Source organism: Haematobia irritans, chromosome 1, assembly GCF_050003625.1.
Source record: "Haematobia irritans isolate KBUSLIRL chromosome 1, ASM5000362v1, whole genome shotgun sequence".
Classification (NCBI taxonomy): domain Eukaryota; kingdom Metazoa; phylum Arthropoda; class Insecta; order Diptera; family Muscidae; genus Haematobia; species Haematobia irritans.
Window position 1 is genome coordinate 88,608,823 of NC_134397.1, and position 27,104 is coordinate 88,635,926.

Genomic DNA, 27,104 nt, shown 5'->3' on the forward strand with positions numbered 1-27,104 from the left:
TCAATTGCTCTGTCGTTGTCATTCCACATGTTTCTGGATGCCGCCGTCTCAAATTGGAATTTGAAAACATCAAATGAAGATGAGCCATCAAAACAGGAGTTTTGATTTTTGGGCCCTCGATTTCGCGCACGGGACCACCTTTAATTTCCATGTCAGCCATTTTTTCTCCAGGTGTAGAAATGTCTCATCGTGAACCACAATTTTCGCATCTACGGAAAGAACTTTCTTATCCAATTCTATAATTTGACCTTCTATATGGTCCACACGTTTCTCCATGCTTTCAGAAATTTCTTGAAGTTTTTCATTGAGAATTATAGAATTTTCGTCCATCTTTATTGAGTTTTCGTCGAATTTTTCTTCCAATTTTCTAGAATTAGCGTCCATTATTTTGCTCAAAACATTGAGCATTGATGTGTAATCTACAACACTCGAAGCCACAGATGGAGTTTCTACACTGCTGGTATTGACAAGAATTGATTCATCAATGTCTTCCTTATAATCAAACTCATGCGTCTCGATATCCATTTTTCGCCGTTCCAACTCTTCTAGTAGTCGCTTTTTGCAATTGTGCGTTGTTTCCTGCAGTCGGCTGCTCCAGTTTGCTCAATTCCTTCTTCAAGTCTTCTACTCGAAACTCATTAAACTTCATTGTAGATTTTTTTTTTGTTATTTCACTTCCGACACCAATTGTTACGTTTTTATATTGATGCGTGTTTAATAACCCGATAATTAAAACACAGTTCTTTTCAAATAAAGACAATCTACAATTTATTTGTTTAACTGACAGGTTTCACTTATTTGCTCTACGATGTGTACTGTATAAACTTTAGCTTACGACTGACTTGACAGCTCTCTCCGCTAGGGGTTTATATACCGAGATATGGCGCTTTCGAATGTTCTCTCTAATTGGCCTACAACCTTCTAGATTAATCTACTACTATCTGGGCGGTTACTATGTAACTCGATTCGAAAGTTTGAGCAGCTCGAAAGTTGTATTCGATCCGAATTTATAGTCTTACCATGTAAGAGTTTTGAATCGAGTGAAAAGTGCTGTCACTAATTCTTAACATTTTTGGCAGTACTTTCGAATGTTTTATTCAGAGTTGGCTACATCTATTACATGAAATGTCAAAACAATTAAAATAAAAGTAAATAATATTTGTGCGTTACAAAAATGGAATGAAGATGAGCGAATGGAACGCAGAATCTTACGCGATGGTGTAGATTTTATGCAATTAACGGATGCAATGTTAGTACCAACGTGTTATGTATGTTGTTCCTGAGTTTATACTTATATTTATAGGTTTGTGCGAAATTTCCGGCTTAACAAAGAAGCTTTTAACTATGTGTTGGAGAGCATTAGATCACAGCTGCCAACAACACAGAGATCGACTGGTGTAACACCTGAAATTAAATTAGGTGTTACACTTAAGTTTCTTGGTCAAGGTGGGTACCAACACCAAATCAGTCAAGACCGTTTTGCTGGCTTGGCACAACAAACTGTGTCAAACTGAATCAAAGAAGTGTGTAATGCTATAGAGAATGTATTGTGTCCCAAACATATAAATTTCCTTATGAATGATGATGAAAAACGAGCAGCTAAAAATTCGTTTTATGTCATGTCCGGAATTCCAGAGATAATAGGAGCTGTTGATGGTACTCACATCCAAATGGTCAGACCATCTAAAAACGAGCACTTGTCTTTGTTTGGTGTTTACATTTTTTGTTGGATTTTCCCTATTAAAAAATATTTTTATAAATATTAATCTACTGATATATATATAAATTTAACAAATACTTACATTTTTATGCGTTTGGTGCCAATAATTTAATATTTTAATTTTTTCCGTTAACATAATATCAAACGAGTACAAATGTTTACTTTCGAGCGACTTTGACATCTAAATTCGAAGTACATGGTGATGCACATATGAAAGTAGAGTATGAATATCCTATAATCGGATGTGGTAACTCGAAAGTAGCAAATGTTCGAGTTAGTTGGTAGGAAAAATCCGTTTTCGTAATAAATATTTAACTTTCGAATCGAGTTACATAGTAACCCCCCTGGTACGCACATATTTATCAGCTTATGTTCATTGTCTTGACTATCTAGAACATTCTATCGGGCGTTATTGTACAGGTGGTATGGCACACATACTTTTAGGCTTATGCTCATTGTCTTGGCTAATAATCTAGTGCATTCTACTATCTGGTAGATGTCGTGCAGGCATAAGTGATTATCGTCATATTACTACCATTATAACAATAAGTAAAACAAAAGGTGTTACTTTTACAATGAACGATTGGAAAACTTAGAACATAAAAGGTGTTTAGGAAAGTACTAGAAACTAAAGAAATGGCTCTAACAAGTTATGACGTAATTTTATCGTTACAATTTGAAATTTAAATTAACGGAAACTAATTTAAATAAACTAAATCTAGAAATATCACATTCGTAACAGTATTTCTTGGATTAAGACTTTCCTTTCAGCCTTCGTACTAAATTTCCACCATCCGATCCATGCAAGTTAAACTTTGGGCCGTAGAAAAATATAACACATCTCCACTGCTCCTCAGGCCATTTAAGGTATTTTTGTGAAAATTGAAGGCGCGTCATCTTATTTTTCTTGTAAATAAGTGGTTTTTGACAGTTTTGCATAATCTCACTCCGACTTCTAAACCTCTACATCTGATCGCTATGGTTGATTTATCTAGTTGAATTTAGTTTTTGATATTTGAGTGAATTGTTGCATAGTTCATTTAATTATATCATCTTCTTCTGGCGTAGTCTCAGGTTTTCTTTTACCTCCGTGCACAGTTTTGGTGCATCCTCTGTTTAAAACTCGATTTGTAGGCAATGTAAAAAAAAAATACAAAAAATAATGCCCTTAAAGAAGAAAATATTACAGGGCGGTAGGTAATGCCCTTAAAGAAGAAAATATTACAGGGCGGTAGGTAGTTGCAAATATTTTAAATAGTTCGAATCATACCCAATAAACACAAGCATTGGAGAAATGCTTATATTCAATACGCTTTCAAACATTTTTTCAAAGAATTATACAATGTTCGCACTAGACACGAAATCCTCGTACACGAGGATTTTGGCCGAAATCCTCCTAGATCTCAGTAGATTTGTAATAGGCAAATATCAGCTGGCTCGTAGAGGATTTCAACAAAATCTCTTTCAAAATCCCCTACACTGCCTTGTACAACAGTGGTTTTAGTACTAAAAATGCACTTTTTGCAACACTGTCCCAATTTTCCTTGTAGATGAATGTGTATGTGCGTGTACACATACGGGTCTGTGTTTGTATTGATATATTTACAAACAGCTTATTATTATTTTGCCAGTCCGAACACTTGAGATTTGTAAAGACATTTTGATTCTAAATAGCGAGATTTCGTGTCTAGTGCGAACGTAGTATTAGATTAGAATTCACTTTGAGAAATTGTTGAGAAAATCGCGTTCTCAACAAAAAACAGACATTACCCTCAACAGTAGAAATCAACACGTTAGCAACAATTTCTCAACATATTAGCAACAACTTTTCAAACTAAATTTCATTTTAATGCTTCAAACCTATTGGAAAATTTGTTGAAAGCAAGCAATTTGCAAGGCCATTTGAATTAATGTTGAAGATTGTGTTTGTTGGGTATGGATCTTTACCTATCGGGAAATATTGTTACGAATTTGATCATTATAGATTTAAGTTTATTTAAATTAGTTTCCGTTAATTTAAAATTTCAAATTGTAACGATAAAATTTCGTTGTTCACTTGTTGGAATCATTTATTTATTTTCTGGTGCTTTCCTAAATTTCTTTTGTGTTCTTTTGTTTGCTTATTTTCATATAGAAATGTTAGTTCTTGCTCTCTCATAGTATAACGGCCCTTTGCTTTGTTATTTTGCATTCTCATTTCATTTCATTGTCTATTGTCATTGTTATTGTTGTCAGTCTTAATTAAAGCGTCAAACGAATAACATCAGTGTGAACGAATTGTAAAGTGAAATAGTGTAAAGTCATAGTAAATAAACTGTAGATTAAAATAAACAGTATTTTAATTGACAGATAATTAAAAACGCCTAAATATAAAAACGTAACAATTGGTGTCGGAAGTGAAATAACAAAAAAAATCTACAATGAAGTTTAATGAGCTTCGAGTGGAAGACTTAAAAAAGGAATTGACCAAACTGGAGCAGCCGACTACAGAAAACAAAGCTCAGCTTCAAAAGCGTCCACTGGAAGAGTTCGAACGGCGCAAAATGGATATCGAGACACATGAGTTTGATTATAAGGAGGACATTGACGAATCAATACTCGTCAATACCAGCAGTGTAGAAAATCCATCTGTGGCTTTAAGTGTTGTGGATTACACCTCAATGCTCAATGTTTTGAGCAAAATGATGGAAGAGAATTCTAGAAGACTTATGGAACAAAATTCTCTAAAAATGGAAGAGAATTCTAGAAAACTGGAAGCAAATTCTCTAAAAATGGAAAAAAATTCAAGAAAGCTGCTGGAAGAAAACGCTCTAAAAATAGAAGAAAATTCTAGAAAATTGCTGGAAGAAAACGCCCTAAAAATTAGATAAGAAAGTTCTTTCCGTGGATGAGAAAATTATGGTTCATGATGAGAAGTTTCTACACATCGAAAAAAACTGTCAGAGCTGGAAATTAAAGGTGGTCCATTGCGCGTCATCGAGGGCTCAAAAATCAAAACTCCTGTTTTCGATGGCTCAACGTCATTTGATGTCTTCAAATTCCAATTCGAAATGGTTGCTTTTAGAAATTTGTGGAATGACGATGATAAAGCAATTGAACTTCTATTGGCATTAAAGGGCAATGCTGCTGATGTAATACAAAGCATTCCCGCTGCTTCTAGAAATAACTATAATGAGGTAATAGCGGCACTTCAACGCAAGTGTGGTGAAGAGCACAAGCAGGACATCTTCAGAATGGAATTGAGAGGAAGAATCCAGAAATCGAATGAAATCCTACAAGATTTTGCAACAGAAGTTGAACGGTTGGTGATATTGGCATACCCAGAAAAGAGTTACCCACTTGTGGACCGCATCAAAATTGAGACCTTTGTGAATGGTATTCGAGACCCAGACATAAAATGTGCAACATATGCGTCACAAAAGGCTACATTCGCAGAAACAGTAACAATCGAAATCAGTCATTGAATTGGCAAAAGAGGCTCTATGGCAGATAATGCAAGAAATGAAGCAGCAGGCAAATAAATTTAGAATAAAATGCTATAACTGTGATAAGGCTGGACATCTTTCCCGGGAATGTAAAGCGTGGCGTAAAACGTCAGGGTCAATCTCGCCATCTCCATTAAACAATAATCATAAAAGGCGACCACAAAACCAAGCTACTCAATTTTAAATTTTGCGAATAATAGACAAGGTGGCAAACAAGTTATTGACCAAGCCTTGACATGAACGCATTGCAATCTAGAAAACACACACTTCTCGAAAGCTGAACCAAAGTAGATAGTTGTAAATGCCAGGCAATTACATATCGAATCTGGCACAGATTGGTCAATAGAGCAACGTAAAGATACCATTCTGAGAAAAATTATTTCGGCAAAAGAAGAAAATAAGAGACACAGCAAGAAAGATGTCGCAGCCGAAAGTCCATTTATGAAATCATATTGGGCTCAATGGGATAGTTTAGTTCTAGTCAATGGATCCCTGCAACGTAAATGTGAAAGCGAAGATGGCAAGAGCAGCCGAAATTTGATCATCGTACCGGATTCCAAAATAAGAGACGTTTTGGCGGAGTTCCATAATGGTCCCAGTGGAAGTCATCTGGGAATAACCAAAACAGCCGAGAAAATGAAGCAACGATTCTACTGGGTTGGATGCCAGAAATCAATTGCTGAATGGGTAGCCAATTGCGAGAAGTGCATGAAGGCGAAGGGTCCAACAAGGAAAAGTCGAGGTCCTATGCAAGAGTATAGACTAGGAGCCCCGTTTGAAAGAATAGCAATGGACGTGGCAGGCCCTTTCCCAGTAAGTGATTCTGGTAACCGTTATTTCCTTGTGGTCATGGATTACTTCAGCAAATGGCCGGAGGTGTATGCAATTCCAAACCAAGAGGCAAAAACGATTGTGGTTGTGGTCAACAAAAACTGGACATGTCGCTACGGTGTGCCGTCCGAGATTCACTCAGACCAGGGAAGAAATTTTGAATCGGTCATATTCAAAGAGATGTGCGAATCCCTTGGTATCAAGAAAACGAGGACTACGCCATTACATCCACAATCCGATGGCATGGTAGAAAGATTTAATCGCACTCTGGAGGAACATCTTCGAAAAGTGGTGGACAACGGCCAGAGGGACTGGGACGAGCATATACCAAAGTTTTTGCTGTCCTATAGATCTGCCATTCATGATTCCACCTCTCGAACACCGGCCAATGTTCTATTCGGAACTGAGTTGAAGTTGCCTGGAGATCTGATATTCGGCGCTAAACCTAATGAGATCGCCATGGTAGAAAACAGAAACGACATCCCAAACACTTTCGGTGAAGTTCACGAATCAGTGCGCAACAAAATAAAAATGGTCAGCAACAGAATGAAGGCGAGATACGATCGTGCTGTAAATACTGAGGGCTTCCCAGAAGAAGAATTGGTTCTGCTATTTAACCCGCAACGAAAGAAAGGATTGTTTCCTAAACTGCAAACACAGTGGGAAGGCCCATACAAAGTCATCAAGAAGATCAATGATGTTGTATACCGGATTCAGAAGGACGACAGCCCTAGATCAAAGATGAAAGTTGTACATCTGGAACGATTGGCTCCTTACGGAATAGGTTATGTGCCTGTTCGGGACGAACAGGCTTAAGCGGGAGGCAGTGTTACGAATTTGATAACTATAGATTTAAGTTTATTTATATTAGTTTCCGTTAATTTCAAATTTCAAATTGTAACGATAAAATTTCGTTATCACTTGTTGGAATCATCTATTCATTTTCTAGTACTTTCCTAAATTTCTTTTATGATCTTTTGTTTGCTTAAAGGGTGATACGGTCAAAATTTGGTCAATATAAAGTTGACGTATTTCTTTCAATTTTGCATTTAAAAACCCTGAACACCCCTCATTTTGAAGGTGTGTGTGTGTAGAATGTTGCTCCTATTTTGATTTTGGAATTCACTCTTCAGTTGTCAAAATGCCGTCCAAGCAAGAAGAGCAGCGTATCAAAATTTTGCTCGCGCATCGCGAAAATCCGAGCTACTCGCACGCAAAGCTGGCAAAATCGCTAAAAGTTGCCAAATCAACCGTTACAAATGAAATTAAAGTGTTTGGGGAACGTTTGTCGACAGCCAGGAAGTCTGGATCGGGGGGAAATCTAAAACGGGAAGCCGCTGAGACGACAAAGAGAGTTGCCAGTAGTTTGAAGCGAAACCCTAACCTCTCTCTCCGAGATGCCGCAAAGAAGCTGGGTGTATCGTCTACAACCGTGCATCGAGCCAAAAAACGAGCCGGACTATCGACTTACAAGAAGGTAGTGACTCCAAATCGCGATGATAAACAAAATACGACGGCCAAAGCGCGATCCCGGTGGCTGTACACGACGATGCTGACGAAGTTTGACTGATTGGTAATAGACGACGAAACCTACGTCAAAGCCGACTACAAGCAGCTTCCGGGACAGGAGTTTTATACGGCAAAAGGAAGGGGAAAGGTAGCAGATATTTTCAAGCACATAAAACTGTGGCTTGAAAAACATCATTTTCATAGCTTCCGGGACTGTCAACCAAGAAATTTACGTGAAAGAGTGTTTGAATAAACGTCTGCTGCCTTTCCTGAAGAAACACGGTTGTTCCGTACTGTTTTGGCCGGATTTGGCATCTTGCCATTACGGTAAAAAGGCCATGGAGTGGTACGCCGCCAACAACGTGCAGGTGGTTCCCAAGGACAAGAACCCTCCCAACACGCCAGAGCTCCGCCCAATTGAGAAATACTGGGCTATTGTCAAGCGGAACCTAAAGAAGACCAAAAAAACTGCTAAGGACGAGCAGCAGTTCAAGGCAAACTGGCTTTCTGCGGCAAAGAAGGCGGACAAGGTGGCTGTACAAAATCTGATGGCATGTGTCAAGCGTGAGGCCCGGCAATTCGGATTTGGAAAAGCGAAAGCCTAACTGAATATTTTTCCTGAATTTTATACTAATTGAACTTGAAAAAGAAATTTAATTTGATTTTTTTAATAAACGATTTCACCGATTTACACGCGTTTTTCCTTGACCAAATTTTGACCGTATCACCCTTTATTTTCGTATCGAAATGTTAGTTCGTACTCTGTCATAGAATAACAACCCCTTTGCTTTGTTATTTTGCATTCTCATTTCATCTCATTGTCTATTGTCATTGTTATTGTTGTTGTAGTAATGCGAGCATATATCTATGTGAGTGTATAAGTGTTTGGCAGCCACCAGATGAATAACTTAATGGTCGTAGATTCTTCTAGCGTTGTCAAAGAATGTTCTGGCGTTGCCAGAATATTGTAGTGCTGCCAGAATGTTCTCGTATTGCCAGACCGTCATATATAAAAGCGCTCGCATGCTTCTAACGAGTCAGTCTTAATTAAAGCGTCAAACGAATAACATCAGTATGAACGAATTGTAAAGTGATGTCATAGTAAATAAATTGTAGATTAAAGGCCGGTATGCACCTCTAGCGAAATATTTCATTCCCATAAGAAATGCATTGCTATTTATGCTAACGAAATTTTCGGTAGCGTTCAATTTCGTAAGCTGGTACGCATCCCTAATGAAAATAACAGGGTTGTCAAAAGTAAATTTTGGCAGCAAACATTTAATTTATTACAATCATTGTGTGCGTAAAAGTTTTAAAAGGTCTGTAAATAATAAAAAATTTATTTGAGGAATATTTGGAATCTATATTAACAATTTTTAAAAGCGATTAGGTGGCTTAAAATTTGTGTACACAGCCCTGTTTTTTTGTTGTAGACTTAAATAAATTTTTGCTACCGAAAATTTCGCTAGAGGTACATACCGGCCTTAACGTTATTGAAGCGAACAGTATTTTAATTGTCGGGTAATTAAAAACGACTAAATATAAAAACGTAGGTTAGGTTAGGTTAGGTTAGGTTAAAGTGGCAGCCCGATTAAGATTCAGGCTCACTTAGACTATTCAGTCCATTGTGATACCACATTAACTAAAAGTACCTATTACATATGGGCACTTCTAGTTTTAACCGCTGAACCTTCTTGATTATTTTTCTTTGTTGAACCAACCAGATTGTTCCAAAAATATTATAAAAACGTAACTGTATATATAGACTAAAATTGACATACATACTTACTAAAAACTGATGTCGTCAAGTTGCCAAATTTTGTTTAAATCGGTTAATATTTAGATATAGTTCTCCTATATTCGCAACACAGATTTAGGGAATTAGTAGAAATGTTGGCCAATACCGGTTAATACATAATTATAAATAAATTCAAATTTCATTCCATGTTATTAGCCTTGAAAAACATATTTCACTTTGAAACATGTGCTAAATTGCGATCTTCTTTTTGTTGTGATGACTGTATTTAGTGTCGTGGTCATCAAATTTCAGATGAAAATCTTGAAAAAGAATTCTTAGGAACAACTTCTTTAACAAATGAATGACTTTAAATTATATAAACTTGCTTTCTATCGACTAGCATAGTTTCCTTTTAAAAATGTACAGCAAGTCAGCCGTCGCTGGGGGTTTTTGTCCTGCCCTCCAGTTGATGAAATTAAAATCTAGAATTTGACAAGGAACCGAGCTGATTTGGAAAAGGTGTGATACCTAAAAATATACAAATGTTTGTTGTCCCAGCAACAAAATTTGTCGTTTTTTAACGATATGCTGAAATGAAACCCGTAAATCATTTAATACTATAACTTCTACATTTATTAAATGTGTGAAATAAATTGAATTCCATCAAAGTATTGGAAGTTGAGTTGGATTGTTGTCCAGGATTTATTTACTTTGTTTTTCTTCGTTGGCCTTATACACGCGGATAAAACATAACAATGTTAAGACAATGTGTAATGAAAAGTAAAAAAAAAAATAGTAATTACACTAGTTAGGGAGAGAGAAGTTCACCAATGTGGTATCACAATGGACTGAATAGTCTAAGTGATACATCGGGCTGCCACCTAACCTAACCTACACTAGTTTACACTAAAATGTACATTTGATGAGAGTTTGCTTTTTATGTATTTTCATCTCCTGAATTTGAAAATAGAGGTTAAACATTTTTTAATAAAGCAGTTGCTGAGATATCCTTATATTTTTATAAGGATATCTCAGAAACATGGCATAACAAAAAAATTATTTTGTAAACTATTTTTATTTATAGGAATTATATTGAATGATGTCATCAAAGTTGAGCAATAGAATAGGTGCTTTTAGCAAAAAGTCTAATTGATTCATACTAGAAGCATACATTATTCTCTTAAGGGCGTTGCATTATATAGCAACGTTGTAATGTTATCCTGGTTTTAATACTCACAATTAAGGTGAACTTTGCCAATTGTGATACATTCGGGTACAGTTTAGGTTAGCTATAGTGGCAGCCCGTTATTTCAGGTTCCCTTTGACTATTTAGTCCATTATGATACAGTAGTGTTACACTTCTTTCTTGACACTGAGTGCCACCCGATTCCATGTAGGAAGCTCAAAGGCAAGGAATCTTCTTCTTATAGCCGAACCTGAACATAATTTCCCATTGCAATGAAAATTTTAGAGTAGCTTGAAACACTCAGAAATGTCACCAGCATTACACAATTTTATGGTGTTTGGTCGAAACTAGGATTGAATCCATAACCGTTTGTCTGCACAGCGGGAAAGAACCATTGTACGACGGTTGCTCCCATATATCAATGTATAATAGTAATTTTCCAATCTAAAAATTATTAAAACAAATGATTAAAAACAAAAGCACTTTAAAAGGAATACAATATTATACAATAAAATTCCTACCAAATATAATAAAAAATTTTGGAAAATATTTTTCCAAAAACAACACAAAATAATTTTTCCATTTTCCCAGCTTATTTTCGTTTTAAAGTGATGCTTTGACGGCGTTGGACTTTGACATATCGACGTTGACATTTGTCAAAACCAACAATAGGTCTGTTCGCGTAATTTTCTAGCAATAACAAACAACAAATGAGGGTCATTTCCACCTCGGCGTATATGTCAAAATGCAAAAAATGAGGGTCCTCAATGCACGACTGTTTAGTTTGGTTAGTGGCCTTGCGGAGTTACTTGATTTTTTCACAAATGAACTTGTTTTATGTGCTTTACAGACTATCAGTTATTTCGGACGGAATGTCGGTGTTTGTAAAGAATCTTATATGGTGTTCTCACCAAGCATGTTTTGGGGTTTGACATGTTTTCCCTTTATAAGCACTTCAAAACGAGTCGTTTTCGCCATAAGGCCGGTATGCACCTCTAGCGAAAAATTTCATTCCCATAAGAAATGCATTGCTATTTATGCTAACGAAATTTTCGGTAGCGTTCAATTTCGAAAGCTGGTACGCACCTCTAATGAAAATAACAGGGTTGTCAAAAGCATATTTTGGCAGCAAACATTTAATTTATTACAATCATTGTGTGCGTAAAAGTTTTAAAAGGTCTGTAAATAATAAACAATTTATTTGAGGAATATTTGGAACATATATTAACAATTTTTAAAAGCGATTAGCTGGTTTAAAATTTGTGTTCACAGCCCTGTTTTTGTTGTTGTAGACTTAAATAAATTTTTGCTACCGAAAATTTCGCTAGAGGTGCATACCGGCCTATACTAAAAAACAATTTCAAAACACAAGTTTTCCTCCAAAACACAATTGAATCCATAACCGTTTGTCTGCACAGCGGGTATGAACCATTGTACGACGGTTGCTCCCATATATCAATGTATAATAGTAATTTTCCAATCTAAAAATTATTAAAACAAATTATTAAAAACAAAAGCACTTTAAAAGGAATACAATATTATACAATATAATTCCTACCAAATATAATGAAAAATGTTGGAAAATATTTTTCCAAAAACAACACAAAATAATTTTTCCATTTTCCCAGCTTGTTTTCGTTTTAAAGTGATTCTTTGACGGCGTTGGACTTTGACATATCGACGTTGACATTTGTCAAAACCAACAATAGGTCTGTTCGACTACTTTTCCAGCAATAACAAACAACAAATGAGGCTCATTTCCACCTCGGCGTATATATCAAAATGCAAAAAATGAGGGTCCTCAATGCACGACTGTTTAGTTTGGTTAGTGGCCTTGCGGAGTTACTTGATTTTTTCACAAATGAACTTGTTTTATGTGCTTTACAGACTATCAGTTATTCCGGACGGAATGTCGGTGTTTGTAAAGAATCTTATATGGTGTTCTCACCAAGCATGTTTTGGGGTTTCCCTTTATAAGCACTTCAAAACGAGTAGTTTTCGCCATACTAAATAACAATTTCAAAACACAAGTTTTCCTCCAAAACACGTCAATTTTAGAATGCGAACCCACCTAATTTGGAATATATCCCGAATAACATACCCTATTCAAAATATATGTCAAAATATTGAAATAAGTTTCACAAAAAAAAAAAAATAAACAAAGGCTTTTAAGAACATGGACATGTGAAAATAGCATAAACAATTGTTTTTCCTTTGCGCTAGCGGTAATTATTTGGACATAGGTTGCATATATGTGAATTTCGAGTAAATGTGAATTTCTAGTTTCCATGGTAACTGTCAAACTAAAACATCTCAACCCGGTGTGGACGGTGAAATGTTTTGGAAAAACGAATGAGGAAAACGAGTCGGTGGGAACATAGCATAACAGTGTGTCGGATCGATACGACTTGTCGGCGATGACTAAATAATCGGTAAATGTATTATCGATTATGCCTTCGGACTTAACTTATAATGTGCACAATATATGGGATATGTTCGACACGCGCACTGTCGTCCGGAATAACTGATAGTCTGTAAAGCGCATTATGTTTGGAGCTGGTTGGTGTTGAACTGGACAACACTAACTTTTAACAGTTAACAGGTTGGCTGATAAGTCCACGGTCTAACAAAGAAAAACACATTTTTTTGTCAAAATTCGTTTTTATTATTCAACAGAGTTCCCTTCAAGAGCGATACAACGATTGTAACGGCCTTCCAATTTTTTGATACCATTTTGGTAGTACTCCTTCGGTTTTGCCTCAAAATAGGCCTTTAGTTTCGGCGATCACCTCTTCATTGGAGCCAAATTTTTTCCCTGCGAGCATCCTTTTGAGGTCTGAGAACAAGAAAAAGTCGCTGGGGCCAGATCTGGAGAATACGGTGGGTGGGGAAGCAATTCGAAGCCCAATTCATGAATTTTTGCCATCGTTCTCAATGACTTGTGGCTCGGTGCGTTGTCTTCGTGGAACAACACTTTTTTCTTCTTCATATGGGACCGTTTTGCCGCGATTTCGACCTTCAAACGCTCCAATAACGCCATATAATAGTCACTGTTGATGGTTTTTCCCTTCTCAAGATAATCGATAAAAATTATTCCATGCGCATCCCAAAAAACAGAGGCCATTATTTTGCCAGCGGACTTTTGTCCTCCTTCGTGCTCATTTCACCACGCTTGAATTTTGCATACCAATCAATTATTGTTGATTTCCCTGGGGCAGAGTCCTCATTACCAAGACAAGTTTTTGCTTCCACCGTATTTTTCCCCTTCAGAAAACAGTATTTTATCAAAACATGAAATTCCTTTTTTCCATTTTTTTCACAATAACAAAAGTTGCTTCACAAAAGACGCTCTATCGCACAAACTAATTGACTTACAGACGTCAAATTTTGACACGAATCATTTGAAGGTTGGTACTATATAAAAATAATATGCATTTAATACTAGCCATCTATGTGTCAGACCGGGGACTTATCAGCCAACCTGTTACGTGTCACACAAGCAACTCTTTTGCAAGATATTGCGACTTTAAAACCTTCCTGTCGGATGAAAGAATGCTATCAACCCAGCGTCGAATCACAGCTTCAACGATAGAATTCACATGAATATATTTGGTTGAAATTGCTTTTCAACTGCATACTTTTCGCTTTATTATGAAATAAACATCCGAACATTTATCTCCAAACATTAAATTTTTCTTCGAATACGAAAATACCAGCTCTTATTGGAAAATACTTTACAAAAATATAGAGTCCTTTTTGAAGATCTTCATCAAGTTGAGTTTTTCTGCGGCTGTTTTGTTAAAATTGTAGAACAGCCATATATCGACTATCGAAGACATTGACATGTTAGATTTGTGGTTCGGGACAAATATACATGTTAGCCACATATTCATAGAAGTTAAGCGTATACAAATCCCATTTAATTAAGAAAATGTAAATTACTAAAAAGGATAGTTTGTTCACAAATGTTATTGCATAATCAAAAAATACGAATTGCTTTTAATTTTTGATGCTATATAATGTGTACCATTTGTGACGGCCACCATATAACATATGAAATACATTTCGTACAATTTTACCATTCATATGATATATTGTACAACTTTTAAACATTTGAAGTATTTCATTGGCTACTATGGAATTTCTGGCATGTCTCATATTCAGCGACGTTTCTTTGCGCAACACGCTTATATTAAGGCGGATTCGCCATTTTCCTTTATTAACTGTTGCCATCGTCATACTCAAATGAGAAGGTTTCGGTAGTATTACCCTATAACTGGCCAAACAGCACGTCTAAAAATCCCATTATGTATACATGAGTGCCACCTATTGGTTAGAATGGACAACGCACATGTCATAGATGGTTGTATAGAAAGGGGAGTAGCAAATGCAGAGTTGTGATGAAAAAAGAGAGTTGTGGAGACTGACCTTTCACAAAGTCGTGAGACAGGCATAGCACAACTGATAGCAACTCACGCTTGTCATTAGTGAAGTTGAAGTCAAAGGCAGTGTGTGCAAATAAGGTACTCCCATATAGGAGTTTATGTGGCGTTATTGTTGTTAGTGCGAAATAACCTGCAAATTTGAAATGTAATACTTGTTTCGGTAAAGTTTTAGAAAGTATAAAATACTCCGAACGAGATTATAGTGTTCTTTGTTTCGAATATAGATATTGTTGGCGACAGTACTACAGCAATTGATTGGATTTGTGAAACTATTGCTCATTTTGTAAAATACACCTCGGGTAAGAAAAATGAACAAAGTGCACCAGCACAAATGTTACATTTTTTTCATATTTAATTTGTTGTATGTGGTATATTGGGGATTGTAGGATTTCTGTCAAGACGTTTGGGATTTGGAAACCCTATGAAGGTACTGGTCTCATCAGATGGAAATTCATCTGTGATTTGGCTAATGACAATTTGGGACATATCATCCCTAGAGACACAAGAAATCCCGAGGTTAATAACCTCTACTACACGGAAACAATGTTAAGTGAGTAGAAATATTCCAACATGCATAAACAATATACATATGAGCAAATACAGTAGAAATCGACCACTCAAAAATTAAAATAATTATAAAAATATTAAAGAACAACAACAAACAAGAAAGTAAAAGTTTCACAAAAAGTAAAATACAACGTAAATTTTACACAAGCCTTCTTACGTAACCCCAAAATCACGTGGCTGCACTTTTTTTCAATTTCTCCATTTTGTAAAAACGTAAAAGAAAAAAAAAACAAAGAAAACGGAAAATCAGTAAAACTTCAAAATTTTTAAATAACGCAAATGATTCAATTACATTAAAAAAAAATAAAAGAAAGAATAACTAATAAAAATGCAAAGTATAAAAAGTATTTTTTTTTAAAAAAGAAAAGTTTTTGAAATCTCATTTGATAAAATGAATACTAAAATCAAAAAGGCAAATTTTTGAAATCAATTTGAAAGCTTATATTATTAATTTATGTACAAAAAGCTAAAAAAGGCAAATCATTAAAAAAATATTTGAAATATTATAATTCAGATAAAAATCATTTTTATGAAAGAAAACAAACACAATTATGTAAAAAGCATGCAATTATAAAACTAATTTGAAAAATTATTACTTATAAAAATTTAAACAAGAAAACAAGAAAAAGCTCATATGAAAAATTGTAATCTATAAAAAAAAAGAAAAATAAATTTTGTATTCAAATAATAATAATAACATCCAAATTCATTTTTTTTATTCTTTGGTACAAAATTAATTTAATGATATAAAAAGTATAATAAATGTTCCCTAAAAGTGAGTGAAATTTGGATTTTATTGTTATCATTCCATTATTAGTATTTATATTGTTATTTATTTCCATTTGTAAATAATATCTAGTTGTAAGGTTATTTTCAATTTTATTTATACAAAACTTTTAAAACAAAGCCCATTATAATGAAAATGAAACAATACATTAAAATGTGAATCGATTCTTGAAATTAAAAATGTGCTGAGTTTTTAATTAAAGGATTGAGGATGTAGCTGGTTTGTAAGAGAAGTGTCGCGTCAATTTCTTGGGAGATTCCTTATATAAATCAATGGCTAAAAAGGATCTCAAGGATGATCTATAAAAGGGTCATGTTAAGGGGGGGTAGCCTAACGAACCACATCCAACAGGTTCGATAAATCATTAATAAAAATTCATTTTCATTTCCGGAATTATATCCAAACGTTTAAAGAATGTCCGTCCGTCCGTTTTGTAGTTATAAAAATTCAAATTTGAATTTCTACTTGTCAATTGTGATTGTTAGAGAAGAAGAAGAGAAACTCTTATCAACACCAGGCACTGTAGTATTAAATGGATGGATAGTAACGGATCGAACCCCACATTTCCGGCGAGCTACAGCTGCAGCTTAAATTCATAGTGCCACCGTTAATACCACAAACCTTGTCCATCACACATTTTACTATTGTCCATTTGACCGGAGTGAGTTTATAATTTTATTCGGATCAGCAGAAAATTTCAGCAAACAACTGACTTTCCTGCAGTATGTTTGCTGTTCCAAAATAACAGATTGTTTGCTGTTTTAGCAAAAAAACTGCTAAAACAGCAGCATTTTGTTTGTTGAAAAAAGCAGACTGCGTTTGCTATTAACAACAGACTTTTTTCTATGAGTGAAGGAACCGAACTGATTTGGAACATGTGTGACACCTCAAAATGTTCGTGTTGATGTCATCTTTCATGTTCCTTTGTCCAAATTTTCTAGGTTTTTAGTATGTGTCTTCCAGGCTGGATTTAATATCCCAAACTTGGAGCTGCACACAGAAATCATTGATTTCTGAAGCAAACTAAGTGATTTGGACAATGAGTCATACATTAAATTGCAGCTAAAGAATCAGTCTACATGTCTAGAACTTCCTAAGCATTAGTAATTGGACAGTTTTCCTATATTTTTGTTCAGGAATCTCCTTCTCCATTGAAATTCTAGCTCCGAACAGTTGATAAAAAGGTACTTTTTCAGTTTTGCCGTCTCTGTGTCACCCTGTGAACAGACAAAATTTTTTGTTATCGAAAATTACCGACGTCGCTAACTTCACGGAGGTGATTTCGCATATATTCCTCGCTACCATTTTTTATATGGAGTATAACAATCTTGCGAAAACGTGATCTTATGGCGTTTTCTTTTCTTGTATAAAATGCGCACTTTTTTGCATATTGCCCGGAAAATGTACTTTTTAGGTTCTTTTCTAAAAAAAACAGGCAAAAGTGCGAAAAGGCTTCGAATTCTGTTGTGAAAATAGCGCCACGCATAGAGGCAAATTACGGGCATTTTCAGCACTGCCAACAAACGAGAGTGCTGCGATTGCCCTGTTTCCTTCTTTGAATTCTTTTCTGCCCGCTGAAATGATAGCATTTTTTTAGGTTTCTGGTAACATTTTAAAAATGCGCATTCTGTACAGACAAAATGAAGGCAAAGCACTTTTTTCAGAAAAGAAAACACCATTAGTACTAGGCTTTACACAGCATGAACAAATATGATGACAACATGAAATAAGAAGAAGCATAAACATAAACAATGAAGATGGACGAAAATTTATGTGTGAAGTCATTTTTTAATAAAAACTGGAAGAAACAATAAAAAATTCAAACAGAATTATATCCCTGCCAAATTTTTTTGAATTTGACGGCGCTTCTGAGAAACCCCACCACGTCGAAAAAAAATCATATACGACATCCAAGACTCTTCGGAAAAGCGCCGTCACTATTGAGAAGTTGTACCACGTCAAGTTACTACAAAAAAGTAACGCATGTGTGCAATTATTAGGTGCCTTTTTTAATAAATTTAGAACGACGCCACTAAGATCCACTTAAAACAATAAGAAAAAGTGCATTTTAGAATAGTTGTAAAAGAATCATTGTGGTCAAGTAAAACACGATTGTTTAGCGGCCTTATTCATAAAAAATCATTAACGCGCACTCTAAACCAGTGATAGCTATCACGCTCTTTTTATTCTATAAGCCTTATATAAAAATGGGTATTCATTAATCATTAATAACACTATTATAGTTATCATGCGTTTTTAGTGATCAGGTGGCAACACATGTCGTTACATCTTGTCATTTTCATCGTAGTGATGAAGATCGAATTATAACCGGTTGATCTTAATAAAAATAAAGTCTCAACATTTTAATGATTTTGTGGCGAAACATAATTTTCCAGGCTAAATTAATTTATACAGAATGCATTACTCAAAAGAGTCAAAGAAATATAAAATCATTGTTAAAGACGATAGAATGAAGATAAACGACAAATGTTTAGGTTAGGTTAGGTTAGGTTAAAGTGGCAGCCCGATTAAGATTCAGGCTCACTTAGACTATTCAGTCCATTGTGATACCACATTAACTAAAAGTACCTATTACATATGGGCATTTCTAGTTTTAACCGCTGAACCTTCTTGATTATTTTTCTTTGTTGAACCAACCAGATTGTTCCAAAAACATTAGCAGACTGCTTAAGTTAACGTTTTCCAGATCCGCCAGTAATCTGAAGCTATATGCTCCAAAAAGTTGCTTGCGCTTTACACAAAATGCAGGACACTCACACAAGAGGTGTTTAATTGATTCTTTTTCCTCCGCATCATGACAGCTCATACAATAGTCATTATACTTCGCGCCAATAGTTTTTGCAAAATCGCCTATCAGGCAGCGACCCGTTATAGCAGATATCAGGAGTGATATCTGACGTCTCGAGAACATTAGCATATCTAGTGTGCGGTTTAAGTTGAAATGGGGCCATATTTGCTTGGTGTCGCTACAACCCTTGCAATTCTCCCATCGAACATTTGCCATCCTAACAGCCTTCTCACGCAGCATGAGCTTGCAGGTAGCTAGGGGCATACCAACAAATTCCAGTTCCCCTGGAATATGTAAGGTAGTCCCTAGCCTTGCCAACTCATCCGCTTCGCAGTTCCCCGGTATGTTCCTATGGCCAGGCACCCATATTAGGTGAATATTGTACTGCTCAGCCATCTCATTGAGAGATTTGCGGCAGTCGATGGCCGTTTTCGAGTTGAGGAACACAGAGTCCAAGGATTTTATTGCAGGTTGACTGTCTGAGTATATATTAATGCCAATATTTGTTGGAACATTACTTCTCAGCCAATTCGCCACCTCTCTGATTGCTAATATTTCAGCCTGAAAAACACTACAGTGATTAGGTAATCTTTTCGCTATTCGAATTTCCAGATCTTTAGAATATACTCCGAACCCCACTTGTCCATTCAATTTGGAGCCATCAGTGTAGAAATCTATATATCTTTTATTCCCCGGGGTCTGTGTACACCACGCCTCACTGTTGGGAATTAGAGTTTCAAACTTTTTGTCGAAAAGTGGTTTTGCCAGGGTGTAATCCACTACGTTAGGCACATTTGGCATTACTTTGAGGACCGAACTATGACCGTACATGTTTTCCGACCACAGCGATAGCTCGCGCAACCGCACAGCCGTTGTTGCAGCTGACTGTTTGGCCAAAATGTCTAAAGGCAATAGATGTAGCATGACATTAAGGGAGTCTGTTCCTGTCTTACTAAATGCGCCTGAAATACATAAGCTCGCCATACGATGAACTTTATCTAAACAAGTCGGTTTCTGAAGTGCCGGCCACCAGACTACAACACCATATAGCATTATAGGTCTAACTACTGCAGTGTATAGCCAATGCACAATTTTTGGTTTTAGTCCCCACTTTTTCCCTATTGCCTTTTGCACGAGTACAAAGCTACCGTGGCTTTTCTCGCCCTCTCTTCAATATTAAGCCTAAAATTCAGCTTCCTGTCCAAAATAACGCCAAGGTATTTTGCACACTCACCAAAGGGAATTTCAGTACCCCCTAAGGAAATGGGCCTAACCGTGGGAGTTTTACGATCTTTGCAGTACATGACTAGTTCTGTCTTTGCTGGATTTACACCAAGACCATTATCTTTCGCCCATTTCTCAGTCATCCGGAGAGCTCTCTGTATAATATCTCTGATTGTGGATGGGAATTTTCCCCTGACTGCTAGCGCCACATCATCTGCGTATGCCACCACTTTTATCCTTTCTTTTTCTAGGGAAACCAGAAGGTTGTTTATAGCAACATTCCAAAGAAGAGGTGATAGAACTCCTCCTTGGGGAGTGCTTCTGTTCACATACCTTTGTATGTTTGCTTGCCCTAGTGTGGCTGAAATACGTCTCTTTATTAGAAGTTCGTCTAACAGCCTAAGTATACCTGGATCAACATTCAGAGTTGTCAGTCCATTTAATATCGAGCTCGGATGGACATTATTGAACGCCCCTTCGATGTCTAGAAACGCCACGATTGTGTATTCTTTGACAGATAGTGAGCTTTCAATAAAGCTGACTAGTTCATGCAATGCGGTCTCAGTAGACCTGCCCTTCGAGTATGCATGCTGTCGTTTCGAGAGCAAACTTGAATCCACGCTAGTTCTAAGATACATGTCTATCATCCTCTCCAGGGTCTTAAGTAGGAATGAGGATAAGCTGATTGGTCGGAAATCCTTCGCACTCGAGTGAGAGGCTTTTCCTGCTTTAGGTATGAAGACGACTTTTGTTTCCCTCCACTTTTCTGGAATATATGCTAAGTTTACACATCGTTTATATATCACCGTCAACCAGGGGATAACTCTTTCAGCCACTGCCTGTAACTCCGCCGGAGTAATTCCATCAGGTCCGGGGGATTTGAATGGTCCAAAGCTATTTAAAGCCCATTTTATTCTAGATTCCGACACAATTTCCTCGATAGGAAATGATCGCTGAGCCTCTGTTACACCGCCGGAACATGGTTCAACCGTCTGATTTCCAGGGAAGTGTGTGTCCAAAAGTACCTCCAACGTCTCCTCACTGGACGTTGTCCAATTTCCCTCCGATGTTTTAATGAAACCTGGAGCGGTGTTAGTGGATGCTAGTACCTTCCGTAGTCTGGAAGACTCTGACGTATTCTCAATACTGCTACAGTAATCACCCCAAGAGTTTTGTTGAGACCTTCTCAGTTCTCGTTTATATTCTCTCAGATTCATCTTGTAAGTGTCCCAATCCTCCGGAGCTCTTGTGGACTTTGCTTTGTTAAAGAGCTTCCTGCAGGATTTCCTCATATTACTTAACTCCGTAGTCCACCATGGCGGCCGATTTTTTCCCCTTGGCTTTCCTCTAGGGCAAGCAGCTTTCAGTGAAATGTTGAAGGCCTTAGTAATCCGCTCCACTGCGTGTTCGATATCTTGCACAGTGCTCATATTTGTCTCCGGCATTTCCGGTATCATCGAATTGAACGATTCCCTATACCTATTCCAATCAGCTTTCCTAACATTTGGCGGAAATATGGTCTTTGAAGTACGAACAGCCAATCTGAAACTGATGTAGCGATGATCTGAGAAGCTATGTTCCCTCAAAACTTGCCACTCAGATATCTTATCATTCAGTTCCGGAGAGGTCAACGTTACGTCCAAAACCTCTTGTCTGTTCCTGGTGACGAAGGTTGGTGCATCTCCCTTATTGCAAACTACCAGGTTAGTACGCAAAATAAACTCTATTAGCGACTCTCCCCTTGCATTAGTATCACTACTTCCCCAAATACTATGATGTGCATTTGCATCGCATCCCATAATGAGTTTTGTCTTTGTTTTTAGTGACTCCTCAACTAAGGTCTTAACGGCACAGGGTGGCATCTCCCTATCATGTCCCATGTAGACCGAAGATACCCAATATTTGCATGTGGATATCTCTAGACTGGCTACGACAGTGTCTGCATTGCTCAATGAAGGAAGCAGAAACAAGTTTAGTTCGTTTTTAGCAATTATACATGCTCGATTTATATCGGTACCGGTATTATGCAAAAGTTTGAAACCCGGAGTGCTTAATTCACAGATCTTGTTCTTATATATGTATGGTTCTTGAATAAGAACTATATCTATGTCTCCTTTCATCAGGAGAACTTTTAAGGCAGCACAAGCGGCCTTACAATGGTGAAGATTTATCTGGAGGAACCGTAGAACCATCCAAATTTTCAACCACCGTCACATCAGCCGCTTCAATTGAGTCATCAAGGGCTTCCTCTTCACAGATCTCGGTGACTCTCGCAACAATCCGCGGTTCAGTTTTGGTGAGGCTTGAGCCTGTAGAAACTTCCCTCATATGATTTTCGCCATAGTCTGCAGGTTTTATGTCTCCTTCGGCTTCGCTAGGAGATTTTTCCACTGCTGACTCTACCGGAGGCTTGTCCGTTTCGGAATCCTTTGGCTGATCGCTTTTGTATACCTTCATATGGATATCATGAAAGCCATAACTTACGCGTCCTTGGGTATGGGCTAGATGTGGCAGCGACTCTATGTTTAATATAAACACCGCATGCCGTCTTGGTCCATCCACCTCATCCAAACGACCAACCTTCCAATCGGCGGTTGGAAGATCTGGGTTACATTCTTTTAGTCTCTCTAGTATTGACTCAGGATCAGGAGGGTTTGCCGGTATCCATGCATGTGCTCTAGGTTTAGCCGGTATGTCTTTTTTATCGACTAACTCCAAAGCGGCTCCTTCCCAAACTTCACCAATTAGCATCAATGCAGCTTTAAAGCAATCCATAGACCTCTGGTCTGCAAAAGCTATTAACTTATATCGTCCTTGATACCATCCAGCATCTTGCCGTCGAGGACTTGGTCCGGGAAACTTTTTTCGCACCTCTGAGTAGACACCAGACATCGCGTTCTCAATTTCCCCCCATTTTTGCCTTGGAATCATACCGTCCAATGCTCCTTTATTAATAATAGCCATCACAAGGCTGTCTTTTGCAACTGAGGCAAACGATCTTTGATCCCGTTTAGAGGATGGCAGCTCATCCGGTGATCGTTCCCTTTTTCCAGCTTCAAGAATTCCTTGAGCCCATTTTAAGTAATCGCTTTGCTTAGCCGACAACGTGCTTGGGTCGACTGATCCTAATTTCTTTAGGATAAACAAAGCATTTCTTCGTTCCTTGAATCTCTTTCGAGAGGGATTGCCTCCTTTTGATGTCGTCACCTTAGAAAAGGTTCGACTTGCCAAAGTGTCACCGCCAGTCGACCCGTCTACAGGTCGACTAATTGGGCCTGACTCTTGGTCGATGCCCAAATTTATAACTTCAGTCGTTACCCGTCCACTGGGCCCTGAAGTTAGCAACCCAGTGGATGACTTTGAATTTCGCTGCATGGTGGTTTATTATTTCCACCACACGTGAAATTCGTAATAAGTACTTATTACGATGAAATACTCCGCTATTAGAAAACACGTCCGTTCAGTTCGAGGTTGAATAAAATTTCAAATGTTTGCTTGGAATGGCGAAAATCGTCTAGTATGTGGAAAAACATGTGCAGAGATAGTGCTAAAAGAATTGTATGCAAATGAGCTATCTAAAACAAGTTTCAATGATACCTTCGAAAAAATCAAAGCAAAAAACTAGAGAATACTGCGTCTAAAAGACCAAAACCAAATATTGAACTAAAAATTATATCGTATAACATAAATGGATTGTGTAATAAATATTTATATCCTTACTTTTTCTCTTATTTATGTAACTTTGATATAATAATACTACTGGAAACTCATTTGGAAGAAGATTTCACGAATCAAGCAGCCAGATACTTTCCTGGTTACAATATTCAATGGATTAGTGCGGGTAGGATAAGTAGATTCGGGAGAGCTATTGGAGGAATAATGGTAGGCGTTAAAAAGAATCTACGAAATCAAAATATAAAATATGAAGTCAAATCTATGGATAGATTAATAGCAGTACATTTAATTATGGCTGATTTTAGAGCATTGATCATGCCACTATACTTGAGAAGTGCAACCTGGGACCAAGACTTTGATACTGTTAAACAATTCCTTGAAGCAACCGAGCAAGAGAATATAATATTAATAGGCGATATAAATATCAGGATTGGCGAACTTCAGCAGGATATTGTAAATTTATATAGGGACAAGTTCCCAGCAGCATCTGAGAGGCATAGATCTCAGGATAAAATTGTCAATGGAAAAGGTCGTATATACTTTGAAATGTGTAACGAGAATAATATGGTTATATTGAACGGGCAAACCAAAGGAGATGAACATGGTAAATTTACATTTGTGAGTACTGCGGGCGAATCGGTCAATGATATATGTTCAGTATCGCAATCCCTATTGGAATGTGTCGAAAATTTCGTGGTAGAAGATAAAATCTGGTCTGATCATATGCCAATAGTCTTATCTCTGCGAATTAGTAATACTGAAATTAATGAGAACAAGCTAAATCTACTGCCTAAACTTCTGTGGAGAAAATTAGACAAACGCGATTACCAAATGAATATGGATATCAACCTACAGGATCTAGAAAGTTCAACTGATATTGTTTCCTTGAAAGATCTAACAGATGTGATAATTAAATCATCAAAACCGGTACAAGAAAAACCAAATTACATTAGAAAAAATAAATGGTTTAATGACAGATGTCACTGGGCAAGGAAAAAGGTTTTTCGATGCTTGAATAAACATAGAAAAATAAATAGCAACAATACAAAACTGGCTTATTTAACGGCTCAAAGACACTATAAATCAGTCTGTGAAATGAGCAAACAATCATATTATGATGATATCACTAGCAAAATCAATAGTGTTCGAAATGGTAAAGAATGGTGGACTCTAGCAAAAGAAATATATAACCAACACTTCCAAATTAGCCATCAAATAGATGCAGAAACTTTTTCAAACCATTTTCGGGACCTGTTGAACCCAACACAGCACTCCTCGAGTATCCTTTATGCTCCTATGTTAACAACAGACATATTATTAGATGCCATAATAACAGTTGGAGAAATGAAAGATATGCTGAGTTCGGTCAAGTTGAACAAAGCCCCAGGAGAGGACAGGATTCCCTACGAGTTTTTCATTAACTCCACAAATAATTTTTTACACAAACTGGCGCTCGTATACAACAATATATATGAAAAAGGGGAAATCGACGAGACATTTATCAAGACTGTTATATTTCCCATACATAAGAAAGGATCATTGAGCGATGTTTCTAATTATAGAGGTATTTCCTTTATGAATTGCGTAGCAAAAATTTTCATGGGAATATTAAATAAAAGACTATCCAACTGGGTAGAGGATGGGAAAGTATTATTAGAATATCAGGCTGGCTTTAGGAGAAACTATTCCACAGCAGATAACTTGTACAGTCTAGCATCGTTGGTAAATATAAAAATAGCGGAAAAGAAGAAAGTATACGCCTTCTTTGTGGACTTCAGAGCTGCTTTCGACATGATTTCACGAAATCTTTTGTTTTATAAACTACATCAACTAGGTCTGTCTTTAAAGTTTGTGCGAATAATAGAAAATATTTATAGAAATACACATTCGGCTGTTTGGACGGGAGAGGAACTGTCCCGTTACTTCGAGACGAAATCAGGTGTAAAGCAAGGTTGTCTCCTGTCCCCATTATTATTTGCACTGTATATGAACGACATACATGAGGCATTACAAGGTGGCATCAAAATAAGTGATATGAACATTAGAGTTTTGTTATACGCAGATGACATCGTGATCTTAGCAGAAGATAAAACAGAGCTGCAAAGTATGATTCATAAACTGGAAAGGTATTGTGATGATTGGAATCTGATGGTAAACACAAATAAATCAAAAATAGTAGTCTTTAGAAGAGGAGGAAGACTTTCAGAACAAGAACGTTGGACATTTCGTGGTGAGCAAATTGAAATAGTATCAGAATACAAATATCTAGGCGTTATTTTAACGCCTCAGATGAAATTTTTGAAGCACATACAAAATAGGAATACTCAATCGAAAAGTGCTATAAAAACAGGCTGGAAAAACTATATACAAAAAGACAACATTAGTTTGGTACAAAAGTGGAACCTTTATCAGGCTGTCTGTCGATCAATACAATCCTATGCAGCACAAGTTTGGGGATATGGAAATTTCGCAGAGGTAGATAAACTACAACGTTATTTCTTTAAAAAAGTCTTGCAACTGCCAGAATCTACACCAAATTACGCCTTAGCTATCGAAACTGGACTTGAGGAAGGCCATTTGTATACTCTTAGGCTCCATTTGGACTATATTAACAGAACACTTTTTAAATATGGCGAAGATAGACTACCTTGCAAATTTACAATCATAATCATACAGAAGAACGTGTTTTGGGTTAAGCATATAAATGGTCTACTTGATGAAATGGGTCTGCCAACAATAGAACCAAATATGACACAGACTACATTCAACTGTATCGCTAATAACCTGATAAGGTATCTAAATGAACGGCATAGTGTGTAAATATAACCATAGCGATAGGCGGTAGGCGGTAGGCGATCACTTATTTACGTGTATTTCTTATGGGAAGCCCAAAATCCCCGACGGAATACCGTGACGGCTAGCGGCGTGTCGCTAAATTAAAACTTATTCTAACTCCTTGGCGAAAACTGGTATAGTGTTGCCATCACTTATCAATTTTTTTTAACTCACCACTAGGAATTGCTGTTGCCTGGACTCGTGTAGATTATTTTTTCTTGAAATAACTCAACAAATAACAAGCCATTGTATGTTTTTATTCAACGTCATTGTTTAATATTGTCAAAACATGC

The 27,104-nt window shown here is 36.8% G+C and overlaps 1 long non-coding RNA gene across 1 annotated transcript; it reads left to right on the forward strand.

Moving 5' to 3' along the window:
* Positions 1-14,512: 14,512 nt before the first annotated feature.
* On the forward strand, positions 14,513-15,438 carry LOC142239963 (uncharacterized). The gene is made up of 3 exons (XR_012723148.1): positions 14,513-15,074; positions 15,139-15,213; positions 15,301-15,438. It is a non-coding gene; the product is annotated as an uncharacterized LOC142239963 (long non-coding RNA).
* Positions 15,439-27,104: the final 11,666 nt, after the last annotated feature.